Below are 20,746 nucleotides of genomic sequence, written 5' to 3'. Positions count from 1 at the left end.
TTTAATTTAGAAGTTTATCTCTCATTTAGTAGGATTATTTTTACATTATGTGATTTATTATTTTATAATTATTTTTTGTTTAAGTTCTGTTTAATTTGTATCTTTTAATGTTTGTTTCTAAAACGTTTTGTTTATACAACTCCTTCTGTACACCTGAATGGTTCAAAAACAGAATAAATAAATAATAATAAACTGAATTTTTTAAAAAAAGCCGCGGGAAAACTTTAAAAGAGATTTTGATTATATGGGGGCAACAAAATGAGGTTTTAGAAGACCATCTCTAATATAGAATCATCTAGGATGATTTTTTTTATTATTATTATTATTTTTCTCATAATATGGTACTAAAATTAATGAGTACACCAATCATTGGCCTCCTCAAACTTTCAAGCAAGAAGGATAGCTTAAATTTGAAGAACTTACAGGAATGAAGCAGACAGAACAAATATGAATACTACCTGTCGAATTATTAAAGAATAGCTACTTAAATTAAAAATATCAAAGTACATTAGCTACTTACATTTAAAAATTACTAAGTTCTTGTGAATTCTTATTTGGCAATTGCAACCATTCCTAAAAGATCAAATCCTTCAATCCTGATCTACAATTGTTTTTTTTTTTTATTAGTAAAGAAAATTGTTTTCGTAGCACTGGATGGAAGAGGAAAGCTTTTAAGCTAGAAGAGCTAAAGCATCGTCTAGGTGCTTATCACTAGAATATCACTCACTCTCCATTCTTACCTACAAATACATTCGCTTCACACATTCATCATTCTACTATATACTGCTATTTACATAAACTACTGCTAATGGATGGAGCAGCACTCTGTGCTCCTGCCATCCTTATAGCTTAACCAAAATTAAAATCACGTAATCCTTCTCTAAGCATTTTCTTCCATTCATTCTAATTCGGCTATAGCTTTTAAATACATTCATATTTCATTGCTAGCTCTGCTATCGACTTAAGCACATAAATGTTGGTGGAGAATATTATGTCTTCGTAGCGAAATGGTGCATCTAAATACCTGTATATATCGTCAAACATTCGTTTCCTTTCTACCACATAACGTGGACATATCATTATTACATGTTTGAAATCCTCCTCCTCATTGCAATCTACGCAAAGAGGAGAGGACCTTTTGTTGATCCTGTGTAGATACGATCCGCACACCGCGTAAGCTTTTTGTTACTGGAGATCCTGTGAATCACAAAAAAAATATAAGACACTAAGCTGGGAAATATTTAAAAGGAAATGTGTAAAATTATCCTTCTTTCTTTCAGTTGTTATCTAGCCGGATCCTAGATAAGTAAAACCTTTGAAAACTTAACCTGGAAATTATTAGTTGACCTTAATTTTTGCCGGTATTCAGGATATTTTACTGTTGTGCAAAAGTGTTCAATTCAGCATTCAAGAGTTTAGGCTAAAAAAACTTGCTAAAAGCAGTATTTAACACGTTGCTGGTGGAAAATATTGTAATTAACTTTTTTAGCATTCTAAAGTCAATACATTTTAGTTTTAACTAAAAGGTACTAATTATGCATTTTTAATTAATCCTTGTGTTTTTTTGGTCCTAACACAATTAGTTTTATGTAACGCTGGAAATTAGTAGCGGTAAACAATCGCTGGTCACTTTGTTAAAGAATATTTATTAATCTTTTTTTAACAAAATTCAGCGATTTCAAATCAAAATTCTACTTTAATTTGAGCGAAATTCTGTCCCAAGTGTGAGGAAAAAGGGCAGGTTTGATTCTAAGATTGGTTGATTAGAATTTAAAATAAGTTTTATAAGGTTGGTTGGTACAGATCATGGGCACCGCCAGCTTCCCAAACAAATGAAGCTGTTTAAATTTTACAGAGCTTACAGGAAAGAAGCAGCAATTCTTACAATATTTTTGTTGAAAAGGAAAATAATTGATAATTTGTATTAAATAGTTTAAAAAGAAAAAGTTCTTACGTTCATATTAAATTTGTAACCAAAATAGTAATCGTAGATGTCAAATGTAAGTTGACTCTATGAGTAGAGCTAGTCCTTTGAACCAAGAGTTGCAAAACCTTTTGAAGTCGTAGGGCCAGAATTAGGTCACAATAGAAGGACTTTAAATTTACCACATAAGCCTATTTCTTATGAGCTCAATTATTTCTATTGAGGAAAGTATTAGCTATACTTACTTACTTACTCAAGGGCTGTAAGGGTCCATGAAGGACCCGAGCCTCAGCCACTACAGCTCTCCACCTAATTCTGTCTCTTGCCGACGTTCTCCATCTCTGCCAACCATGGGCTTCCAAATCGTCCTATTCGTCGTTCAACCATCCTAAAAAGAGTTGAGGCCTACTACCCCTCAGCCTTTTTCCACCAGGGTGTCCATATAGAGCTTTCCTGGGACCTCTCGTCTCCTGCATTCGGTGCAAATGTCCACAGTCATCGTAGTCTACCAGACTTTATAGTGGCTATTATATCAGGCTCACTGAAAAGTTAAACAACTTCTCGATTCGTCCTGATTCTATAGCCATCCTGCGTCCTTACAGGTCCGAAAATCCTTCTTAATACCTTTCATTCCCACCTGCACAACCTTTGTTCGTCCGCTTTAGTTAATATCCATGCTTCTGAACCGTAGGTAACGATTAGACGCAGGGTAATCTGGTATCTTTATAGCTCGGGACAAGCATTTCCTATTAAAAACTGGCTGCAGCGCCCAGAGACTATGCGGTTAGTGTATTGGATTCCCACGCGGAGGTCCCAGGTTCGAAACCAGCTGCTGACTCTTAGATTTTCTCTTCCTAAGAGCTTCTTACTTCAGCTCACTGTCCGGTGATGGACAGTGTTGTCTGTAACGAGAGAACACTGTCTGGAGGCCGGCAATGCATTGAAAAAAAGCTCCGGGCGCCAATAGCCTCAGATGTTGACGTGCCTTAAATCAATAAAAAAAAATATTACTATAATAAAATTATTGATGTTAAATACATTTACACAGTTCCATAAAGTTTAATGACCGAAGTCAGTTTTTTCATAGCAATTACAAAATAATACTAAAAATAAAACTCATAAAAACTTCCAAGTTGTGAATCTGACCAGAAACATTCTAATGTCAGGACTTATTGGAATTCTTACGGTAATTTTCTTTCAAATTAATGAATTTCTCACTTAACTGTATCTGACGGAGGGGGTGGCCATTGCAATTGAAAGTTTTAGACTAAAATTAATGTATCTACCTGTTTTGTAGCAAGCACTTCGACTTCTTCTCTTCCTTTATCGAGCCGACTCTTGGGCCTCGAACTTTCCAATACAAATTTTGCAGAAATGATCTATAAAGAAAGCTATAGGTCTATGTTGAAGCAGTAGGAAACTAAGAGCCGTTTTTCAACTCATAATGAAAAACAAAAATTAACTTTAAACGTGATTTTCTCCCACTCGCTACTTCTAGCATTGCTTCTAAAGTAAAGTTACCAGATTTTTTACCTGAAATCCGGAGACACCTGGCAGCTCCAAGTGTACAGATCATCGTTACTGTTGACGTCCACTGATAAGAGTTAAGTTTCTCAAAGTAAATTCAATACCACTATTAAATTCTACTATTATATACACTATAAATATAATTATTAATACTTAATAAAACAGTATTCTTGTTCTGACACAATTAAAATCACAAGTATTTTGTGATGAATGTATTTTTTGTAATATGTCATCTCTTGAACTAAGTTTTGTAGCAAGTCATAGTCATAACAAGTCACAGGAAAGTTAGTGATGATAGTTATCATAGAACGCACTGTTTTAACACTCATTCTTCGTCGCTGTGAAGTCCACATCATCATGTTCATTGCTGAGAAAACTCTTTCGACAGGTGCATTACTCCCTGGCAAACAGAGACGGATATTTCAACTAGCTTTTGCAGATTATTAAATGATACCATTCTGCTAGTGAAATGTGAAAACACATCACTTCACATTTCACATGTGATCAGGTTCATAGTGTTCCATTATATCTCATTCTCTTTTGATTAACATATTCCTTCAATGATGATGATCTCATCAAATATGACATCTTCATCCAAACCATTCAAGTAGTTGTTCTTAGCTTTGAAGAAATGGACTGCATCCTCAAACTTATCTCTCACTGGAATGCTTCTTAAAAGAATGCATTCAGAATTATCAATATTATCAAAGTGTATCTAAATATTCCAGAGCTGTACTGTAAAAATCATTTGCTACAGCTAGAAACTGTTTTACAGAAATTGCGCGATCTTCTTCCAAAGAAGTTTTTTCACCACAGACACTGGAATGAAGTGTTCATCCATCATTGTCTTCAGTTTAGAGCTAGTGACAAAATATATGAACTATTAAGTCATATCTTTCCCACTAGGTGGTGACGATTTACACAAACTACTTACCTGCTACTTAATGCTTTTAGGACTAAGGACATTGATGACGAATGGCAGGAACAATCAAGGAGAAATGTAAAAATTCGGGGACATTTTTCAATCAGGGACAGAATTACGAATTCGGGGACTGTCCCCGGAAAAACGGGGACGTCTGGTAACATTATTCTAATGTCTCTAGATGTTTTTATAGATGCAGATCAGTACATACTTCTGAAGAGCCTCTTTTGAGGTAAGCTTAAGTTCAATGAACAGCAAGAAATCTATCATTTTTGTATTTTTTGAGACAAAATTTTCAAATGGTAGAGATGGTTAGTTCAATTTTCTCAATCATATAGATTTTATTTTTTTTTTAGAAATTTTTTTTTTTGTTTTCTCTCTCTTATTAATAATTTGGGTGACTAAGTTGGAAATGGAGATCAGAAATAAAATTAAGTGCTCCCTACTGAAAACAAAAAATGGCCAAGTTACATAATAAAATGGCCTGTCGTTATAATATCGGGCATAATGCTCAGGTGACATACCCATTAAAAGAATTTTTTTTTTTTCTTAACTAGAGAAGTAAGAAAAAAAAGCGTACTTGAAAATCTATTTTTGTAAATGTATTGTTTATCGTTATCAGCTGTCAAAATGTGAAAGGCAGCTCGTTTATTGAATACTCTTGTCATGTTGATTATATTTTTAGTTTTATTTTAAATTTATAGTAAAATCGATTAAGTATGAATTTAAGTATCATTAAGTTCTGGTATAGAATTATCTTCAAATTGAGAGTTCTTTTGTTTTTTTTATCAGACTTGCTCTTTATTTTGAATAAATAATTTTTATTAATAAAATATCGCTTTAGGTAATCCATACACGTTTTTCTGATTGGCTAAACGATTTCAGTTACTTTATTTGTTTTTTTTAAGCCCTATATTTATCAACTTTGGTAACTTATCGCTCTATTTACATCTTCAATATTTCTACAAATGATTTGGAAAATATTTTGAACCATGACTAGTCACTAGTCACTCCGTAACATTCTTCAAGTTTTATTTTTCCTTTTACTTCCTCTTTAACAGCAGAAATTACGCAAATTTTCACAGAATGGAATTGTCATTGGGAAATAAAATTGATTATTATTATTATTATTAATACTATAACGCCGAAATAATAACAAAGGCTAAAAATTATTTAAATAACACAAACACGCTTTTTACCTAGGCTCATATGAAATAAAAACTTATTTTAAGGCTTTTTTAAAAGATTTAAGTAATTGTTTTTAATTAAAAAATAATAATAACATTAAAATAAAACTTTTTTGTAAAATATGCATAAAAAGCATTTAGGCATATACTATTTACCTACTGGCGTAGTAAAAGCCCAATACTTAATTCATTTTTCAATTTAATTTAATATTTGTTTCGCCTGAGACGGTCGTGAGCATGAGATTGGTCTCTCTTTTTTAAAAAAACCTATTATTATTATTAAAACTATATGACAATTTTAATATAGTTTTGGCCAAATATTTATCAACTAAATAAGACTGAACATCAATGCTATAAGCTAAGAGTTATTTGCCAGTTATAAGGTCGGCTATTTTATATTTACAATGCAATAATACCTAGCGCCTGCCATTGTTTGAGATGTTAAGCCTGAATAACACAAATGCTATGCCACTTAGCAGAGATAATACTAGTTAGGGCACTAATGGTTTTTAATTGTTCATGTTACAATTTTGTTACAGCAAACGAATTATGTAAGCTAAATTCATAATGGCCAAATGTGATTAATACTTATGAAATGTTATCTTTCTTTTATTTTTTAAATTGAAAACTATTACTCAGCTTTTTTAAAAAAGCCTTAAATTAAAAAAAAAAAAAATCTAACTTTTGTGATCTAATATTTATGTCGACGTAACATGTTAATGGATGTGTATTTTGGTTTCCTAAAATTGGTTCTGATTATATATGGTGATGACACAAAATAAAAACTAAAATGGTAGCATTTTCATTTGAGCATGCTACCATTTTTAAACAATTGAACATGCTAGTCGATTACTTGTTTATCATTAATCTAACACAGTTCATCGACTCTGCATTTTGGTGAGGAAGCACTTTATTTTTCTTTGTGAAATTTCTGCTAATTTCGTATCAACAATATCAACTTTCGAGTTTTTAATTATTGACTTTAAACTTCACTATTTTTGTTGAAGTTCACAGTTTGTTGAATTTCAACTATAGAATCTCTAAGTGGAAATCTATAGAGCTACTTATATTAAGGTTTTCTCTCCTTGTAAGCTTTACAAGGGTGACTCAACAATCTGTTAAATCGACCCTTAACCCGTCGTTCAAGAAGAAACTTCTACAGAAATGTGAATTGTTAAGCTGCTTGAAATTAACTTGGTCCAACATTCACCTGTATATTATTATCACCTTTACCGTCGTCATTATATTCATAATCTAATATATCAATGCGAACAAATGTGAAGAAGACACAATTTACAGGCTATGAAGGCTTCAGTTATTTTGAATTCCATCGACTCCATTCAAAACTACATTTTAAAATAATTCAGTGACGAATTCTGCTTCGGATTTAGATATTTTAGGATTTACTTTTTCTGAGTAACTAATCATGAATGCAAAATTGTTATTGTTTCAAGTTAATAAAATTAAATTGAATGAAAATAATAATGCATTTAACTCACAGTTTCATTTCTAGTTTAAATCAGAAAAATAACACTTTATAAAACTATGTATTTTTTAATGCTAGGCTAGACCTATTGGCGATAGATAGATATTATATATTGGAGGTGCCTTCCGGTTAGAAGCGGAAAGAATAAGGTGAAGAACAAGTTTAAAGTTAAGAACTTTACAGCCTTAAATCAGCGTTTTCCAAACTGCGGAGACAATTGCCTGGAAGTCGCGTAGATTTCATCAGAAGTCTATTATTTGAGTACTAACAAACCTAAAACTTGGAAATATTAGGAAATCATTAGGCCATGCAATATATTAGTCTACAGTGCACTCTGTTGCATTATCACAGAAAACATTGAAAATTAAATTGAAAAACTATCTCAGGGAAATTATAACTTATAAATCATTTTGGTATTTACAAACTAAATCGAGTTTTTTTCCCCCCATTTTAATAAACAGCTCTATGAATTTAAGCTCCGGAGTTGAGCACAAATCTCAAGTCTTTGGTGCTTCTAATCGATGCCTAACTTTATTAATTAAAGTAAAGTAAAATAAACTAAAGTAATCGCCTATTTTTTCAGGCGGGGCTTAACGTCTAACTAACAATTAGGTGTCGCGGACGGAGGCGACTAGCAAACATACTTTACTATAAATTTCTCATATTAACCTTTAAATAAAATCCAAGACCTAAAGACCGGGAATCGAACCCAGTACCACATTATTGTTTCAAGTTAATAAAATTAAATTGAATGAAAATAATAATGCATTTAACTCAGTCTCATTTCTAGTTTAAGTCAGAGAAATAACACTTTATTAAACTATGTATTTTTGCCCACTTTATTAATTAATGACAAATATAAATATAAATGTTTTGAATTTAATTATGATTTAGTCAATTTGAATTTCAAGAATTTAGTTGAGCAAAGTTCACAGCGATTATTCCACTCAGAAATGAAGAATAAACGACGAAAATTGAGGAAGATTTTTCAATGACAAAAAAAATAAATAAATTATGAAAATATTAACAAAACAGAATTAATGAAGTTGTTAATTTCTGAATTTATTTATTTATTTAGCGGTCAAGGGTATAATTGTATTATAAGGAAAGTACTAAACGTTTGGAGTAAAACAAACAATTATAGGGTTGCAGTGGGGGGTAGATTAGCCCCTCTTGATTTCCGAAAGTTCACTTTGGTTTGATAGTAGAATCTATTGGAGGGGGAAATCAGGTGTTGAAGAAAATCTATGTGTAACAGAAAGTAGCGAAGGGTGGGGGGTTTTAGCACCCTGCCACTATAGAGAATCTAGAATATACCACAGGTTATAGCTTACCTGTAAGTGAGTTGTACGACAGCTACTGCATTAACAACAACACAGATATTAAGGAACAACTCCCCAGTGACAGTAGTATAGACGAAAGTAATTGCTATTAAACTTATAGGCGCCCATTTATATTTTACATAATAACTTATAGGTTATAAATTAAAACTTTCATTTCTATAGTTTCGAGACTTTTATTTATCGTTTCGTTTCTTCATTCGTGCGGATATTTTTTTAACTAATCGAAGTTCAAATCATCTATGCAGAGTGACTACTAACTGTTTTGGGCCTCTTCAAGCTTCAAGAAGTAAGTTTTTCATTTGTTTTATCTTATTTATTTATTTATTTTAAAAAAGAATTTTATCCAATAGAGTATTCAAAATTTTTTCTATTTCTTATCTCAATCAAATAACAAATACGAGCACTGTTCCGGTTGGCATTTTACTAGTAGGAAATCATATAAATACGTTGCACCAATTAAATGTTCTAATTTCACTTCCTACCTAGCAATTTTAAGATGAATTTAGTAAATTGGAGAAAATAGATTTTTAAACAAAATATAATACTTTTTTTTTTTGACAGTTCCAATTAGTTTAATTATTACTCTATTGGCAGATACACTTCTAACTTTACCTTTACTTAAATTATTCTTCCTTTTTTTTATTATCATTTTTTTAAATTATGATAATTATTTTTTTAACGAAAACGATTTATTCAACATGTGGAGTTTATTTAATGAATACTTCACATTTACAATAATTTACGAGGCCATTCTAGCAGTAAATTCTACACAGGAAACTGGGCGTAGAGGCCGTGTTTTGTTTCTTTTCCGCGATTACCGGCTTTGAAGACTACATACGATCGTATATTCTGATATATCAGCGTGCACGCGCTCTATTTACACATTTTCAATATCTCTGTTTGGTCTGTTTTAAATTTTTTCTACCATAAAATGAATGGATTATGGTTTGTTTTTTTTTTGGTGTTATTGTTAGAAAAGAATTTTTACTTCTCTGGACATCTTTTAATGATGGAGGGAATTGATTATAGAAGTTGTCTCAAAATGTGTTCGTAATTCATTTAGACTGCGGCGAAAAAAACAGTTTTAATGCTAACAGGATCTTGAAACAAAATCTACCGGAAGTTTTGCTGAAACATTTTTGTTTTTTGAATTTTTAAATGGCTACTTCCATAGTTTCCGTTTAATTTGGAAACCGGAAATTTAGATTGTTGTGTCTTGTATAGAAAGGCTCAATTGAAAAGTAGGGTTTTGGGTCCAACTGGCTGGATGCCCTTAGAATCTCTTCTCCTAGGAATGTCTTAAGTTCACTTGTAGTATAACCAGAAAACAAAGCACGAAAACTGACAGTGCTCTGAGCAATCTTCACGCTCTAATAATCTCAGATGTTGAAGAACCTAAAAATTTGAGGCACAAACCTAAAAAAAAATGTTTGTTATTTCTATTGTTTTATAATTTTGAATTCAAATGTGTGTGTGTTTTTTTAAGAGTTTCGTACATCAAATCTGTTTTTTTTGCCTTTTTTTTGTGGCATTGGCTTTCGCCATGCAGCCAGCATCAGGTGCTTATCACTAGAATATCACTCACTCTCCATTCTTACTTATAAATACATTCGCTTCACACATTCATCCCTCTACTATATACAACTATTTACATAAACTACAGCTAATGGATGGATCAGTACTCTATATTCCTGCCATCCTTATAGCTTAACCAAAATTAAAATCACGTAATCCTTCTCTAATCATTTTCTTCCATTCATTCTAATTCGGCTATAGCTTTTAAATACATTCATATTTCTTTGCTAGCTCTGCTATAGACTTAAGCATATATATTTTGGTGGAGAATATTATGTCTTCGTAGTGAAATACCTGTATATGTCGTCAAACATTCGTTTCCTTTCTACCACATAACGTGGACATATCATTCATTATTATATGTTTGAAATCCTCCTCCAAGGAGAGGACCTTTATAATTTCTAGATTATTTAATCTTAAAGGAAACAGTTTACCATTTTATCAGAGATATTTTTTTTTAGAAGATGTAACTTCATCAGGTCGTAAGCTAAAAATAGCTCCCACTCGAGACAATATTACTAATTAATTTAGAATAATAACACACTTCAGGTGTTGCAGTTTGGTAAATTAAAAAAATTTATTACTCATTATCTGCTATTGTTTTCTTGTGTTATCTTACGTATATTTTTTTATCCAGTTCTAACCGGTTTCGAATATTCATTCATTATCAGAAATAGCTTTAGGTTAATTTTTTTTAGAGATAAATTCTACTGTTTGTGATAATTGCAGAGTTTAGTTATGTCCATTCCTTGAAGGGCGCAAAGTTGTGCCTTGAATTATTGATTTCTTAAATAAGTAACCATTCTTAAGTGATATAATTGATTTTCTATTTAAAGCAATATAACGCAATTTCGATTCTTTTCGAAAAATAATAATAAAAAGGAAATATTTTTAATAATAGAACAACAAATTGTGAATCGATATATGCGCCCCAATTCTAGCATAGCAAAAATATACCTCAAATTAAATTTAAAAAAAGTATGAATCACCCATCTGAATATTGCATTTATCAAGTTAAGGTGAACATCTCCCTACAATTGAACTGCCGCTAAAAAGAATTTCCCTCGATAAGAAGGTTTCAAATTGAAGTGATAGTATGGCGTCATATTTGTTTTCCTCAAAACAGTTTTCTAAGAATTTGTTGTTAGAAAATTTAAAAATTGTTATTTAGACACATTTTTTTAAAGACAGGCTTTTACTGTGAGGCATTTCTCAACATGTTCTTTGTGATTTGTGTGTAAACACAGGGTATGAGTATTACTTTGATGGCCGTTATCCTGTTCATCACGTAAGAAACATTCCTTATCAACCTCCTAATGCATAGTCACCCCCTTCTATCATATGATTGCAATACTTCCTCCTATAGGAGGTAAAAGAAAGAAAAAGCTTAATTTTAGTGTTTTGAAACCCCTGAAAACTATTCTCCTGTTAATGGAAAAAACCATAATAATTTGTTGTTGGCTTTAAATTTGGAAAATACCATTCCCTTTTCGATACCAGGAACGAATTTAAATTTAAGCGATAAAGGAGAAAAAGAAAAGTGAAGTTATATCTATCTTTTTTTTCTGTCGGGCTTTACGTCCAACTACCAAAATTGGGTTCCTGTTCAGAGCCGATTAGCAAACGTACGTACTTTACTTTAATTATCCAATATTAAACAAAATCCAAGGCCTAGTACGGGAATCGAACCTACTAACCAACAATACATCTTTTCTTCTTTTTTTAACTTATTTAAACGACATTTTGGCAATATTAAATTATGCTGTTAACAGATAAACTAGTCAGGTTTATTTCTTTTAATTTTATGAGCAAAAACTATACTAGATAGTATTTTTATTTCCTTTTCAAGCATTCAAATTGGTCTAAAGCTATAAATTTGTTTATAACTACACTTTTAATCTATAATTTTAGTCAGCGATAACACATAAAACCACATTAAGGTGGAGTAAATATGCCCAGATATGACTTGTTTTCGAAACATTAACATATATTACCCACATTCGCCTTAAAGTTATCTGTTTTAATTGGTGATTTGTTAAACTTAAAAGATGATTTTCTGGTGAGTCTGAAATTATAATTGAATATGAATCACTGACGCAATATTAGGTTAATTTCAAATTAAAGTAAATTTTACAACTTTTTGAAATATATGGCTAGAACAATAAATTATTCTCAAGGTAGTCAAAATAATATTTAATAAAAACGTTAAATAAAAGAAACTGCAGAACTTTAAAGAGGAAGTGAAATAAATTACTTTAGCATCATGACGGAAGTGAGATTTTTCTTATCAAAAGTACAATACAATAAATATTAACGTTAATTATTTTTTATAAAAATGTCTAAGAAGCAGCCAGTTAAATGAAAGAAAAAGAAAATTTATTAAATATTTCTGCGTAATACGTACTTTTAGTGTAAATGGAAACGTATTTTTATCAGGTACTTGCTTTAAATTTTTCTAATTATAATTTCGTGAAACTTAGGATGAACTAGAAAGATTGTAGAATTCAATATTACATTTTTTTTCACTAATAGAATGTGACTTAAATCGACATTACTAGGACAAAGTTTTAAAAACAAATTTGATAGAACTAACGTTACATAAGTCGTGCTCCAGATCTTATAAAATACATTGGCGACTGGTTAGAAAAATACAGAAAACTAAAGCCTGTTTTATTTACAGATGTTAAAAGCAAACTGTAATGATTTGTTTTTAGGAACCTAATATTCACTCCATTCCTAAGTAAGTTTTACTTAAGTTTTTTATTTAGACATCAGCGCCAAGCCATTGTTTTGGGAAAAAATTTATCTAGCTTAATATTCACTTCATTACATAGTCTCGTAATTCAACCAATACTCATTTTAATTTCATTGAAATAAGTATCAATAGAATAGGATCAGCACCGCCTTTGTTAATAAGAAACCAGTTAAATTTTGTTACCTATTCAAAAAATTGGGTCAGAATTCAGGAAAATCAACGGCCGCAGTTTTTGGATGGTCTTTAGTAGGGAAATTTCCTCTCAAAAGAAGCATCTTTATGCTTACAAAAGGTTTCAGTTTTTAAGACAAGATTTTTTCCTAAGTAATGGAATTTTTCCTAAGGACATTTCCCAAAATTTTGTAGTTTTAAAACTAATTAACTTTTTTCTTTTTTTTTTTTTTTGGCATTGGCTTCCGCCATACAGCCAGCATCGTCTAGGTGCTTATCACTAGAATATCACTCACTCTCCATTCTTACCTACAAATACATTCGCTTCACACATTCATCATTCTACTATATACTGCTATTTACATAAACTACTGCTAATGGATGGAGCAGCACTCTGTGCTCCTGCCATCCTTATAGCTTAACCAAAATTAAAATCACGTAATCCTTCTCTAAGCATTTTCTTCCATTCATTCTAATTCGGCTATAGATTTTAAATACATTCATATTTCATTGCTAGCTCTGCTATCGACTTAAGCACATAAATGTTGGTGGAGAATATAATGTCTTCGTAGCGAAATGGTGCATCTAAATACCTGTATATATCGTCAAACATTCGTTTCCTTTCTATCACATAACGTGGACATATCATTATTACATGTTTGAAATCCTCCTCCTCATTGCAATCTACGCAAAGAGGAGAGGACCTTTTGTTGAGCCTGTGAAGATACGATCCGCACACCGCGTGGTTCGCTCTCAGTCTGCTTATTGTCGTAACAACTAATTAACTTTAGATTTATCTTGTCATTCTTAAAAAAAAAATACCTTTATTAAGTAATTGTTGATGTAATTACTTTGGAAGAAAATAGGTCTATGACTCTGCAAAGCTGTACTTAGGCATAATATTTTGTTCCGCCAGAAAATCTTTAAGAAATTCTACTTATCTGCGAGTTAATTGTAGTATAATAATAATATTTGCAACTAATTGTAAATGATATGTACATAAAGTAAAGATTATTTGCAAAAAGAAAATACAATTTTATAAGCAACTTATTTAATGTACAAGCACGGGTCGTATTTTTATACCTAGACTTAAAAAAAATACATTGCAATAAATCATTATTGTTACTTCAGTCTTTACAACATTGGCGTTAAAGTTACTTTTCCTTTTTTTTTGAAATCATGGAATTCGTGATTTTTTATATATAAAGGAAAGTTTGTTTCGATCTTATCATTCTTACAGTTTTCTTTTATTTTTAAGAATTTTTATTGTGCAATGAACGATATTTTTGATAAATAAAAATAAACTCTATTAGTTATTACAAAAAAAATGAACGCAGTATTTGAACATCGTAGTTTGCTGTTACAAAATTGTTCGTTTTATTATGGTTATACTGGATACTAACACGGACAGGTATATAAAAAACTCTTTTTTCTGCAACCATGTAGGGAAGTTCTCATTACTCAATTAAAATCAGCTGTGTAATGCCCAACTTCCCACACTAGTGGAGGAAAGTGAGTGGAAAAACTTTATTGTGCTTCCTTGATATAAGAAGTTTTGTTATTAACATAAATATTTTCTGTAAAACTCTAATAAGCTTATTTAAATTTATTTTATTTAGGTAAATAATTAAAACACGAATATTAAAAAATAAAATAAAAATTGAAAGGAATATAGAAATAAAAATAATACTTTAATAAATAATTAGATATTTTTAATTATAACAGTTAAAAAGGTTATAGTGTTACCTTATAGAAATTTAAAATGGATTCTAGTGATGCCTGTTTAGAAAACACTCCTCCATCAATAAAAGAAACAGCAGAAAATGTAATAAGTAATGTAAATACGTAAGTAATGTAAATAATTGTAATATAACAATAAATGTTTATAATAAATAAATTACTTTTTGTAGACTGTAAAAATGAAATTTTTAATTTTATTAGTTAATAAATGGTTGCAGAAAAAATATAATATTTAACTCTAGTGTAAAGTATTTTCCTCACACTCGGCAATTTGCACTTGCACTCGCATCGCTTCGCTCGCTCGTGCGTGCAAACCCTGCCTCGCGTGAGGAAAAGTACTAGTTTCCACACTTGTTAAATAAATAACTATTCATATTATTCTTTGCACCTCTGCAAGTGTATTTCCGGCCAAAAGACACAGTAGAAAATCTTCCGCAACACTATTATGAAAGAGGTTAAGAGGAAGTCAAAATATGTATGTTTCAATAACAGTGTATCGTGAAGCATAAATAGACTCGAATAGAACAGTTTATTTTAATACCATATTTTAGGCTGGATTGAGGCAGAAATATTAAAAGTAGAAGCCAAATTCTCTAAACCCAAATTGATGAATGATAGATGAAAATTCGAAAACTGATTAGAAATGGAGAAAAGAAAATGCTAAATTGGATAAAATCAACAACATTTCCACCACTGCAGGCCCAACCACATTTTCAGCCAAATTCACCCCTTTTGTTACTTCTTAGGTCTTTATTCTTAGGCACGTTCTGGAAAAAAAAATCCAAAATTTTCTACTTTATCATCGTGAAACCTTCATAATATTGAAGTAAACTATGATGTTTTCATAAACATTCCATGTTTCAGGAAATTATATAACATACAACACTTAGATCTAGTCGGTTTTTTGGTGAACTTATGTTTGAATGTTGATAAAAAAATTTAAGCAATGAAAACTAGTAAAACTTCGAAATTATTAAACTATTTTTGGTACTATTGTGGGTTCTGTTTGAAAACTTTTCGATGGGAATTCATTAACTTGAAGAACGACTTTATTTTATTTTTTTTATGATTAAAGGCGCGTCTACATCTGAGGTTATTGGCGCCCGGAGCTTTTTTCAGTGCACCGTTGGCCTCGACAGTATTCTATTGTTACAGACAAAACTGTCCATCACCGGACAGTGAGCTATAAAAATCTCCTAGGAAGAGAAAAATCTCAGCTTCAACAGCTCAATTCGAACCTAGGATCTCCGCGTGGTAGTCCAATACGCTAACCGCTTAGCTAATCCCTTCCTTATAGCACTTTATTAAAGTAATTTTACAAAACCTCGTATATTACATTTCCTTTTTTTGAATTTGAAGTTAGAAAAATGAATTCTTTGGAATGATACTCAGGAAGGTGAGGTGAACTATCCTTCGATCCTGTGATGTCACCTTACTTTATTTAATCATTTTTTAAGATTCAAAGTTTCAAGATGGTTTGTTCTCCTTTTCTTTGAAGAGGCTGCATCGTTTTCGAAGTTGAGATTCTAACTTTATTGATATCACTATGTTTTTTTTTTTTTTTTTATTGAAACAAACTTCTCAAAGCTTATAATGTTTCTGGTAAAGAAGAATATTTTGGGACTTATTTATTGCTTCAATAAGAAGGAGATCGCCAGAGAGTGCTTAAGCTTTAAAATTTGTTTTTCAAATTTAAAAAAATAAAAGAAAAAGAAAAACATTTCACCTGAAGCACACAGTAGAGACTCATGTCCAATTATGGGAGACAACTAATTTGATATTAACCATCGTTCTAAAAGGTTAGAATCTCAATAGAAACACGCCATATAATAGTAAGTTTACACACGCTATTATTATAGATTTTGACGGGAAGCCATTTCATGTGTTCATTGTTTTGTACAGCACGATCTTACATGACCTAACCCACGCATAAATAAAAAGTATACTTTGAATGAGAAGGCTCCTTTCATGCCCAAAAGTCCTCCGTTTTTACCTTGACCTCTTAACAATATCTAAATTGGCTTTTACTCAAAAATCTATTGATTCGTTTTACTCACAAAACTAAAGATTAACTAATTAACGGCCGAACTATTTCTTCATTTTAATGGCAATTAGCATGAGTCTGTACGCGCTGTTTTACCTGAAATGGAAGCATCTTTATAATTTTAAAGAAATTAGCATTTATATAAATATTATAAATATATAAGCTTATTATATATTCTCGTATTTTTTTTTTTTGGCGCATCAACAGCTGAGGTTATTAGCGCCCGGAGCTTTTTCCAGTGCACTGCCGGCCTCCGGACAGTGTTCTCTCGTTACAGACAACACTGTCCATCACCTAGGAGCTGTAAGAAGCTCCTAGGAAGAGAAAATCTAAGGGTCAGCTGCTGGATTCGAACCCGGGACCTCCGCGTGGGAGTATATTCTCGTATTAATATCATTTTTAGTAGTCTTCTTCCAAACCTTCTTGCGGTAGACAGTTCCACTCTACCATACTATAAAAAGATGTTATCGACAAGATTTACTGGTACAAATTTTACGGGTATTTAACATTTCTAGAGAGAAAAACATTAATGAAATCTTTGATTATATTCTTCACAATAAACTAGTGTTTCTATTGGCTTAATATTAACATTAACCAAAAAAATTGAAAGTTCTGTTCTAAGTTTCTTATTGAAGTGTTTGTCTTATCTACGTAAGTTTGTGGTGAACATGTGTTTCCGATAATTTGCTCACATTGTTCGTAACAGGAAATAGAAAAAGAAAATTATCACCAAAAGTCGCTTCATCGTTCTCAAAAAAATCCAGGAAATCTAGTCAGCGATCTATTATTTTGTCTATTATGAACATTATTACCTCAGTGTTTGATGCAATTGCATTTTTTTTTCTTTTTGTTAAAAAAATCATTACCGCTGATTTTATTCACCTTGGCCTACATTGCGATAATTTTTTGTATTTTTCTGAACACATATTTGTGGAATATCTGCCCTACCTTGGAGACGGATTGAGGTAGTTCATTTTGCTAACTATACTTGACTTTTATTTGTAAAATAAAGAATTTAAATGTAATAATTATTTCTATTTTTAGCGTCCCTTCTATATTGAATTTAAAGCTTAATAATCCTCCATTTTTCATTAACCCAAATTTATTTGTGACATTTTTCTTTGGGTTTTCTTTCGTTTTAAGTTATAAAGGACTCATTTAGAGTCCATGTTTTGGAGTTATATTAAATTTTTAACTCTGAGTACAAAATATCTTAAAACAAAAATCGCGGAAAGCACCAATTCTTTGGAGTACCACAGTAATTAATGTATTTTTACAAGTGTAAAGTATTCTCAATAATGTCTCTAACGATTATTATTAAACTTTGGGCTGTCGATTATCCAAATAAGGAAAAATCACTTTAATTAAAATCAGCTAGACTGAATTTAAGAAACTATAATTGCAAAATAATTAAAGTTTGTCCTTGCCTATACGACTTTGATTCGCTTGTAACACTTCCTTAAAAGAGCTTAAAGCTAAATCTCTTAAGCAACTCAATTTTTGTTTTAAAGAAAGGTAACAGCCTCAGGGCAGTGTGCTCCTTTTTAGATCTAAAGTGTACTTACAAATCTTTTTCTATATAATCCATCAGAATTTGACCAATAAATGAAAATAAAAAAAAAATGAAGGCAAATGTAATTAAATTAGATCATTTGGCTGTTTAAACTGAACTCCTAGACTCTTTCTTTCTTCCTCCATAAAGAGTAAGGAATCTAAAGTTATTAACAATTGCCTAACCTGGAATCCACAGACTTCACTGATACGAGTAAAAGATACTTTTCAATGGCTCTTGACAAACGGTCGAAATTTTTACAAAATTACAAACGACTTATCTAGTCAATGTTCCACAAACAGGGAAGTTTGGAATTATGAAAAAGTTATGTCCCAACCAAAGCTATTCATTCATTCTAATTACCTAATTCGATGAATTGTTAGAAAATTCTGCAAGTGTTTAAGAGCGCGCGGACCCCACGATAATTTTTAATGAAATGGAGTTGAAGTAAGCATAGTAACTTCTTTGGGTGTTCAAAGGGTGAATTTTCCTCACATGCTACACATGTTTGTAATATGTATCATGTATCAGTTTTTAATGTAGTAGAAATGGTCTAAATTTTGGAAAAAAATTATGTAAAAAAATGTTGAATGAATGATAAGTTAATTAAAATATTGCGTAATCTGAGATTTTAGTGCCTACAAGCAAAAGAATAAATAATGGTTTCTCCTGTACTATTCACAAAAAAAATAAAAGACAAAACAAATAGGGGAATCTCTGATAACATGCATTTCACATATTTGACGTAACATAAGACACCCACCCAGTATTGTAGATGTGATTAAGCATAAATATGAAGGAAGACAAGAAAAGATGAGAGAATCAAAGAAAAGATTAGCGTGCAATCAAGAACTTAGAGTAATTTTATTCTCCTTATCTTCAGTACAAAGTAATAAATAATAACTATTTTATTACGAAGAAGGTATTTTTTGAATCATTAAAAATTAGCGAGCTCATGGAAAATGAGATAGCAAAAAAGATTTTAGTTTTCTTATTTTTTTAAAAAAAAACAACAAAAAACAAACCAGCTAACTTAGCTAGCACTTAATTAAGTTACATCTTTCATACCATTGGATGATATGGTATAATCAAAGTAACATTAGTAACAGAATTACTGGTATTTCCCAAAGTCATGGCATAAACGTTCCAACAATTTCATTAATGCCAGATAATTAAACATAATTTATGTTGAATAATTGAGAACTAGCAAATGTAATTCAAGATAATGATTTTTTTTTGTTTAAAAATTTGACGTAGGTACTTGAATGAAATGTTGCGCTGAACGCCACCTTAAGTCACCTGCATTGACATTATCAATATGCTTTCGTGTGTCAATTTACTTTCTTTTTAATAAATGCAACACTTGAATAACACTTCAACAACACAATGTTGATTGCAAAGTAATTAAAAATTACTTATTCTCTTCATGCAACTTTTATATATTTTTATATACGTATAACTTAAATATTTACTTGCATGTTATATAAAGTAATAAAAACGGAAAAGCACGTGATGATGATAGCTAGTTTATCAATGGGCAGCCTACAGCAAGAATTCAGGCCATCACAGGAAACGTGATAGGTTTGAACTGACTTATCAACGGGACTGATATATTTATATAATTTCATTTAAAGTGACAATAATGTTTTATTAAAAATAAAAAAAAAAATCGTCTATTTTTAGCTGGTAAACACTAAAGTGTTGAAACGCGACAATATTTTTTGGTCCATTCTAGTTTTCCTTTTCATATATGCTGTTCCAGGTAACAGAGAGTACTAAATAATTAAGTGTCGTGTCAATTTTCGCATTTTTACCGGAAATAATACTTGAGGTCTCTTAAGTGCTTTTTAGACCATAATAACTCTCAGAGTTTTGGTCTATAGTGTTTGCGTGCTTTAATAGAATATCTCAAGGTTGCAGATGGTTCAGTTTTAACACGGTGCTTTGATGCTATTGTCGTTTCTGGTGCTGAAATTTTGGCTGAAACCTGAAAATTAAACCAATAAATCAATTGGAATTGCTGGCTTCCAGCAAGTCTCCTGTCACTCTGTCGGTTTCTGTCTCTATCCATGAAACTATCAGGTTCCTAATCCTCCAAAATTCTCTTTCTTCTAACCTTCCTTTAATTTTCCTTCTCCAAGTGTATAGTGCTCTTTCATGGTTCTTCAGTTGCACATAGCATTGTCGGAATAACATCAGTATAGTTTTCTACTTCTCTTCTCGGTTCGATTCTTTTATTTAGACCGTTTTCACAAAAAAATTATTTAATTTACAGATCAACTCTATAATCCTTTGCCTTGCCATCTACCAGATTTAGCTTTTTTGTAATTTTTTTTTTTTTTTAAATATCTTTGCAACTCCTGAAAGTGTCGCCCTTGTATAATATGCCAATAAAGTGCCGTCATTTGCGTACGTACAAAACTCGGATATGGCCATATTACCTATTAAATATGGTTCTCCTAGAATTGGTCTTTATTCGGACATCTCTTGGAGACTGCCAACAACAGATGTTGGATCTTG

General features: G+C 31.2%; 1 protein-coding gene across 1 annotated transcript in view; it reads left to right on the top strand.

Moving 5' to 3' along the window:
- The first annotated feature begins 8,364 nt into the window (after nucleotides 1–8,364).
- LOC141449888 (UNC93-like protein) overlaps nucleotides 8,365–20,746 on the top strand; it is a 76,008-nt gene continuing 63,626 nt past the window's right edge. Inside the window, exon 1 of the mRNA XM_074119806.1 lies at nucleotides 8,365–8,675. The gene's annotated coding sequence lies outside the window, so the exon portion shown is untranslated. The remainder of the gene's footprint in view (nucleotides 8,676–20,746) is intronic.

This window comes from Rhodnius prolixus, unplaced genomic scaffold (assembly GCF_049639745.1).
Source record: "Rhodnius prolixus isolate KJV_2025 unplaced genomic scaffold, Rpr scaffold_2, whole genome shotgun sequence".
In the NCBI taxonomy this organism is placed as follows: Eukaryota; Metazoa; Arthropoda; class Insecta; order Hemiptera; family Reduviidae; genus Rhodnius; species Rhodnius prolixus.
Note: the sequence above shows the minus strand (reverse complement) of the source record. Positions and strands in the feature narration are given on the sequence as shown.